Here is a 6000-nt window from a genome sequence, read left to right as displayed (position 1 = left end):
AACTTTACAGTAGACACGGGATGGACAAAGTCACAATTCCCAACAGTGCACGCCTACACGCCCGTCACCTAGCATGTGTGTCACCTCAAAATATTCACATGACACAAAATCCGGAGTTTTATACCCTCAGGACTAGATTTACAATCATTATTTACCTCAAACAGATCAAATCTCTAATCTGTGATGCTCTTGTCCCTTGACTCGGTCTCCAAATGCTCCGAATCTATTCACAATCAGTACAATACCATCAATATATGCTAAAGGAATATTTTTCACAAGAAAAACTACCAAATTAGAATAAGAATCCGAAATTGGTTCAAACCCGGCCCTAGGGACCACGTCTCGAAATCCGACAAAATTTACAAAACTTGAAAGTCAATTCTCTTACGAGTCCATACATACGAAATCTATCAAAATCCGACTCCATTTGGTCCCTCAAATCCTCAAATCAATCTCTCCAAAATCCCAAACTCTAACCCCTCATTTTCACCCTTAATTCCACTAATTAATTGATAAAACAACGGGAAAACACCATAGATAGGAGTACTAGAGCTCAAGGTGGAATTGAACCAAAATTCGCGAAGGTTTATATTTATACCTTCTGCCAAGGTTTTTCGCACCTGCGGTGCCGCTTCTGCGCCAAAACATCCACATCTGCGGAAATCACTTAAGTCCTCAAAATCGCACTTGTGCCCCAGGTCTCACACCTGTGGGCCACAGATGCGACCAATCCTCTGCATCTGCGACTCCAGTCCTGGCCTTTCATTTCCGCATCTGTGGCTACCCAACCACACATGTGACTCCCCATCTGCAGGTGCGGTAACACCAGCAACTTCATAAATCAGCAGCAACATCTATCTCCAAACACCAAAAATCAATCTGTTAACCACCCGAAACACACCCGAGGCCCTCGGAACCTCAACCAAACATATCAACAAGTCATATATCAACATACGAACTTAGTCGAACCTTCAGAACACTCAAAACAACATTGAAACACCAAATTACCCTTGGATTCAAGCCTAAGAACTTTTAAACTTTCAAATTCCGCAACAGACGCCGACACCTATCAAATCACCTCCGAATGACCTGAAATTTTACACACACCTCACAAATGATACTACGAACCTACTCCAACTTCCGGAATTCCATTCCGACCCCGATATCAAATTTTTCACTGCCGACCAAAATCGCCAAATTTTCAACTTTTGCCAAGTCAAGCCTAATTCTACCACGGACCTCGAAATCACATTCCGGACGCGCTCCTAAGTCCAAAATCACCTAACGGAGCTAACCGAACCATAAAAATCCAAATTCGAGATCGTTTACTCATAAGTCAACATCCGGTTGCCTTTTCCACTTAAGCTTCTGAATAGGAGACTAAGTGTCTCATTCCACTCCGAAACCACTTCGGACCCGAACCAACCAACACGATACGATTAAAATATAGCTGAAGAATACAAAATAAAGTAGAAATGGAAAAACGGGGCTATAACTCACGAAACGGCCAGCCGGTTCGTTACATGCTCGCGCGATCAAATTGCCAAAATAATACCTAGAACTACGAATTTAGCACCAAATCAAATGAAATTCTCAAGAACACTTTAAAAATTCTATTTTCTCAATCGGGCGTCCGAATCACGTCAAACCAACTCCGCTTCTCACCAAATTTCACAGACAAGTCTTAAATATCATAATGAACTTGTACCGAGCTCCGAAACCAAAATACGGACCCGATACCAACAAGATCAAACATTAACCATATTCTTAAAACCATTAGATTTTCAGTCTTTCAGTTTTTAACAAAAAATCATATCTCGAGCTAGGGACTTCGGTATTCGATTCCGGGCATACACTCAGGGCCCATATTTCATTACGGACCCACTAGGACCGAATATGGGTCCGGATTCGTTTACTCAAAACGTTGACCGAAGTCAACTAAAATCAACTTTTAAGGCAAAATTTATTATTTTCATCAACTTTCAACATAAAAGCTTTTCGGAAACACGACCAGACAGCGCACGCAAGTCGAAAAGAGTAAAAATGAGTTTCTTAAGGCTTAAGATCGTAGAATCAAGTTTTAAAACATAAGATGAACATTGGGTCATCACAATTTTGAAGGATTAACGGGACACTAGTATAGCCAAAGTCAATGACATCACTGTATATGTACTTGAGTAGTCACATATGCAAGAGCTTATGTACCATTTAACATCAGTTTGGTTAAAATACTATGTGACACTAAAGGATTAACGACATTAGGTACTGCAATAGGCCAGAACATCAAATGTTGGACGATGTAGACTGCTCTTCTATATACATGCCAAAGATTTCTATTTCATAGTTACATATTCATCCTTCTAAATTAAAATTTTCTTCATCTTCTTAAGCCAGCTTGAACATTAAACATTTAAACTTGATTTGGTGGGGTACGCCAGGCCCAAGCAATAGTGCAAGACCAGGGCAACGCATAAAGGCCCAAATAGCAAGCTACTTTGATGAACTTTTCCCCTTAAAAAATTGAATTAATATCGTGTGAGCTAATAACCCACATATCAGATATTAAACTGATAAGAACAGATACTACACTTGATCTTAGCCAAAAGGCCGAGAAAGGTATGTTTTACTTTGTGCATGGGCCTCTTCTTTTATAGTGCCTCTCAACCCTCTGTTTGTTTTTTTCTAGCAATGTGGGATTGATGAACCTTAATATAATAGTATTACTCTTCCCAGTAGTTCCCAGAAAGAAAACCTTAATATACCAATTAACATCAGTTTGGTTAATGTATCAATTAGCATCAGTTTGATTAATGAACCATTAACATCAGTTTGGTTAAAATACTACATGACGCTAAAAAGAATAACACGACATTAGGTACAGCCAAAGGCCAGGACATTATGGGTGTGTTTGGTACGAAGGAAAATATTTTTTACGAAAAATGTTTTTCAATTTTTTCATGTTTTGTTAGCTTAAATATTTTGGATCCTATCAAGAGAAAAGAAAAAAATTTCCAAAACTCTTTTCCAATCTTCCTCTCATTCCCCATCCCAACCAAAACCCACCAACCCACCCCCACCTAAATAGAAATATTATTAATAGTATTTTCTTTTCATGTTATAAATAAATTATTTTTTTCATTTCAACAAATGAGTATTTTCTTTCATTTTAACAAAATGATGTAGTAAAAAGTATTTTCTTTTATTTCAACAAAAAAGTATATTTTTTAAATGTAGAAAAAGTATTTTCTTTCATTTCAACAAAATGAGTATTTTCTTTTCATGATGTAAATAAATTATTTTCTTTCATTTCAACAAAATGATTACTTTATTTTCATGTTGTAGAAATAGTACTTTCTTTTTCAACTAAAAAAAAAGAGTATTTTATTTTAGTTATGGAGCACAAATTTTAATGTTATTTTTGCGTAAAATATAAAGCAACACATTAGTTTCTTTTAGGTTTGTGTGAATTTTTATAAGAATAATTAAATTCTTGAAGAAAATAGAGTCATGAAAATGTTGGGTATTTGGAGGGCGGGGGGAGGGGAAAGCACGGGAAAGGGGGTGAGGAGAGTAGCATAAAAAATTATTTTATACTCTCTAACCAAACACTAAAAAATATTTTCCGGAAAAAGATTTTCGCTCACCAACTAAACAAAAAAAAAGTGATAAAACCACTTATTTTCTATGAAAATATTTTCTATTCATACCAAACACACCCTACATTTGGACGATATGGACTGCCCTTCTATTATGTGCATTACACAACAGCAGGAGGGGAGGGAGCTAATCTAAGTAAAATTTTCTCGATCTTGTTAAGCACAACACAGCTTGAAGCCTTGAACACTTGATTTGGTGGGGTGCGCCAGGCCCAAGCTATAGTGCAAGTCCAGGGCGACGCATATAGCAAGCTATCTTAACAAATCTTCCCCTTTAAAAGTTGAGTTAATATCTTGTGAGCGGATAACCCACATATCAAATATTAAACTGATAAAAATAGATACTACACTTGATCTTAGCCAAAAGGCCGAGAAAGGTATGCTTAACTCAGTGCATGGGCCTCTTCTTTTGTAGCCAAAAGGCCGAGAAAGGTGTATGCTTACTGTCAATGAGTAGGTAGCTTCTCTAACTTTTTTAGCACACAACACAAGCTTGAACAGAGAACATCTAAGTTTGATTTGGTGGGGTGCGACAAGCCCAAGCAATAGTGCAAGATTAGGGCGACGCGCAAAGGCCCAGGTAGCAAGCTACCTTGATGAGCCTTTTCCTTAAAAAAATTGAGTTAATATCGTATGAGTGACCCACATATCAAATATTAAACTGATAAAAACAGATACTATACTTGATCTTAGCCAAAAGGCCGAGAAAGGTATGCTTTCCTTAATGTATGGGCCTCTTCTTTTATTCTACATCTCAAGTCCTTGTTTTTCAGGTTTGATCGATGTGGTGTCAACAGACCTTACTATATTACTCTTGTTATTTCCCAGAAAGGAACTCATTTGCATTCTTAAATAACTTATCTCCGAAAAAGCAAGGGGCTTGAAACCACCAATTTAAAGTTAGTGAAAAATATTTTGCAAATTTAATTACTCATGCTTATTCCTAAGCATTATTATAAGCACTAAAGCACACTATAGTATACACTATACAGTGCTACCCAAAAACAGTTTATTATACAAAATTACTTCAACATCAATAGTGAAGCCAGAAATATTTCTAAGGGTGTTCAGCGTTGAAAGAACTAAAAAGAATTTCCGACAAAGGGTGTCCAATATATATTTATACATCTAAAATCAATATTTTACTTATATACACAATGTAATTTTTTGTAATTTTTCGGTGAAGGGTGGTCAACTGACCACCCTTTGTAAAAGATGGCTTCGCCCCTGTTCAACATACTATCAACACCTAGGAATCGTTTGGTACGATGCATAAGCAAAAATAATCCCGAGATAAAAATTTAGTACCACTTTATCCATTGTTTGGTTACAAATCCTGAGATAAGTTATCCTTAGACTAAGAGTAGTATCGGGATAACTTATATCTGCCAGAGGGTGGAGCAATAATCGCAGGATAAACAGTAAAATTGATAATCTCATGATTAATACAACATATCAAATGTCAATAAGAAATAATATTAGGATAACTAATCCTAGTATAATCAATCAAAGTATAATTAATCACAATATAACTAATCCCAATATAGCTTGTCTTCGAACCAAACTACCCCTAAAAGTCTAGTGGTACAGGTGAGTTTCACGCAAAATAGGTGCGTTCAACTCTCACTGTCTTATTCTTGATGGTTTACTAGAACAAGTCTAAAGTAATATCAAGAATGTACAGTTTACCATTAATCAACTAATTCAAGTATTTTATAAAGCTGGTGCCAAAAATTGGAAATATATAAGATCTGACTGTTATCCACTCTTGGTATGACTTGAAACAATATAATGTCAAATCGTGTAGATATGTGATTTTTGATCCTCCCTAAGATTTTACATATTTTAGTATTTAAATATTTAGTTTAGGACTAATATAGTTATTTCAACTAATTTTGATTCTTTTATATTATTTTTTATCACATAAATGAAAATTACAAAAAATAGTTTCATTAAGGTTTTGAAATCATTTTTAATCTTGAAAAAAATACCAAAAAATAGGATTGTTTTAAACGATTAGTATCATTTTAATAGTTATTTTCTTAAGTAAGATTAAGTAGTATTTTTAATAGTTATCGTGTTTGCTATATTATTTTTATATATAAAAAAGAGGAGAGAATAGAATTAGTTTTTGGACCAATTTAATCTTGCTTGTAGCCCAATTAAACCAATCCCTTAACACATTAACTCAAAAGTCCAAACCTAGACATAATATACAAGAAAAAATCAAAAAAAAAACCTAGACCTCTAAAGGGAGGGGCTTCTTCTAGAACCTGGGAACAGAGGCACCCCTTCTTCATCTTCGTCAACAACGAAAACAACCCTTCTCTTAAGCTTTCCATAG

At 35.5% G+C, this 6000-nt stretch overlaps 2 non-coding genes and 1 pseudogene across 2 annotated transcripts; all 3 read right to left on the bottom strand.

Annotated features, from left to right (window-relative positions):
* Positions 1-2424: 2424 nt before the first annotated feature.
* LOC138876720 (U2 spliceosomal RNA) lies at positions 2425-2620 on the bottom strand. The gene has a single exon (XR_011402057.1). It is a non-coding gene; the product is annotated as a U2 spliceosomal RNA (small nuclear RNA).
* Positions 2621-3852: 1232 nt separating this feature from the next.
* Positions 3853-4037, bottom strand: LOC138876725 (U2 spliceosomal RNA; annotated as a pseudogene).
* A 141-nt stretch (positions 4038-4178) lies between these two features.
* Positions 4179-4370, bottom strand: LOC138876724 (U2 spliceosomal RNA). The gene has a single exon (XR_011402061.1). It is a non-coding gene; the product is annotated as a U2 spliceosomal RNA (small nuclear RNA).
* Positions 4371-6000: the final 1630 nt, after the last annotated feature.

The sequence above is a fragment of the Nicotiana sylvestris genome, chromosome 8 (assembly GCF_000393655.2).
Source record: "Nicotiana sylvestris chromosome 8, ASM39365v2, whole genome shotgun sequence".
NCBI classification, from domain to species: Eukaryota; Viridiplantae; Streptophyta; class Magnoliopsida; order Solanales; family Solanaceae; genus Nicotiana; species Nicotiana sylvestris.
The sequence above is the reverse complement of the archived record's forward strand: the minus strand, read 5'-3'. Positions and strand labels throughout refer to the sequence as shown.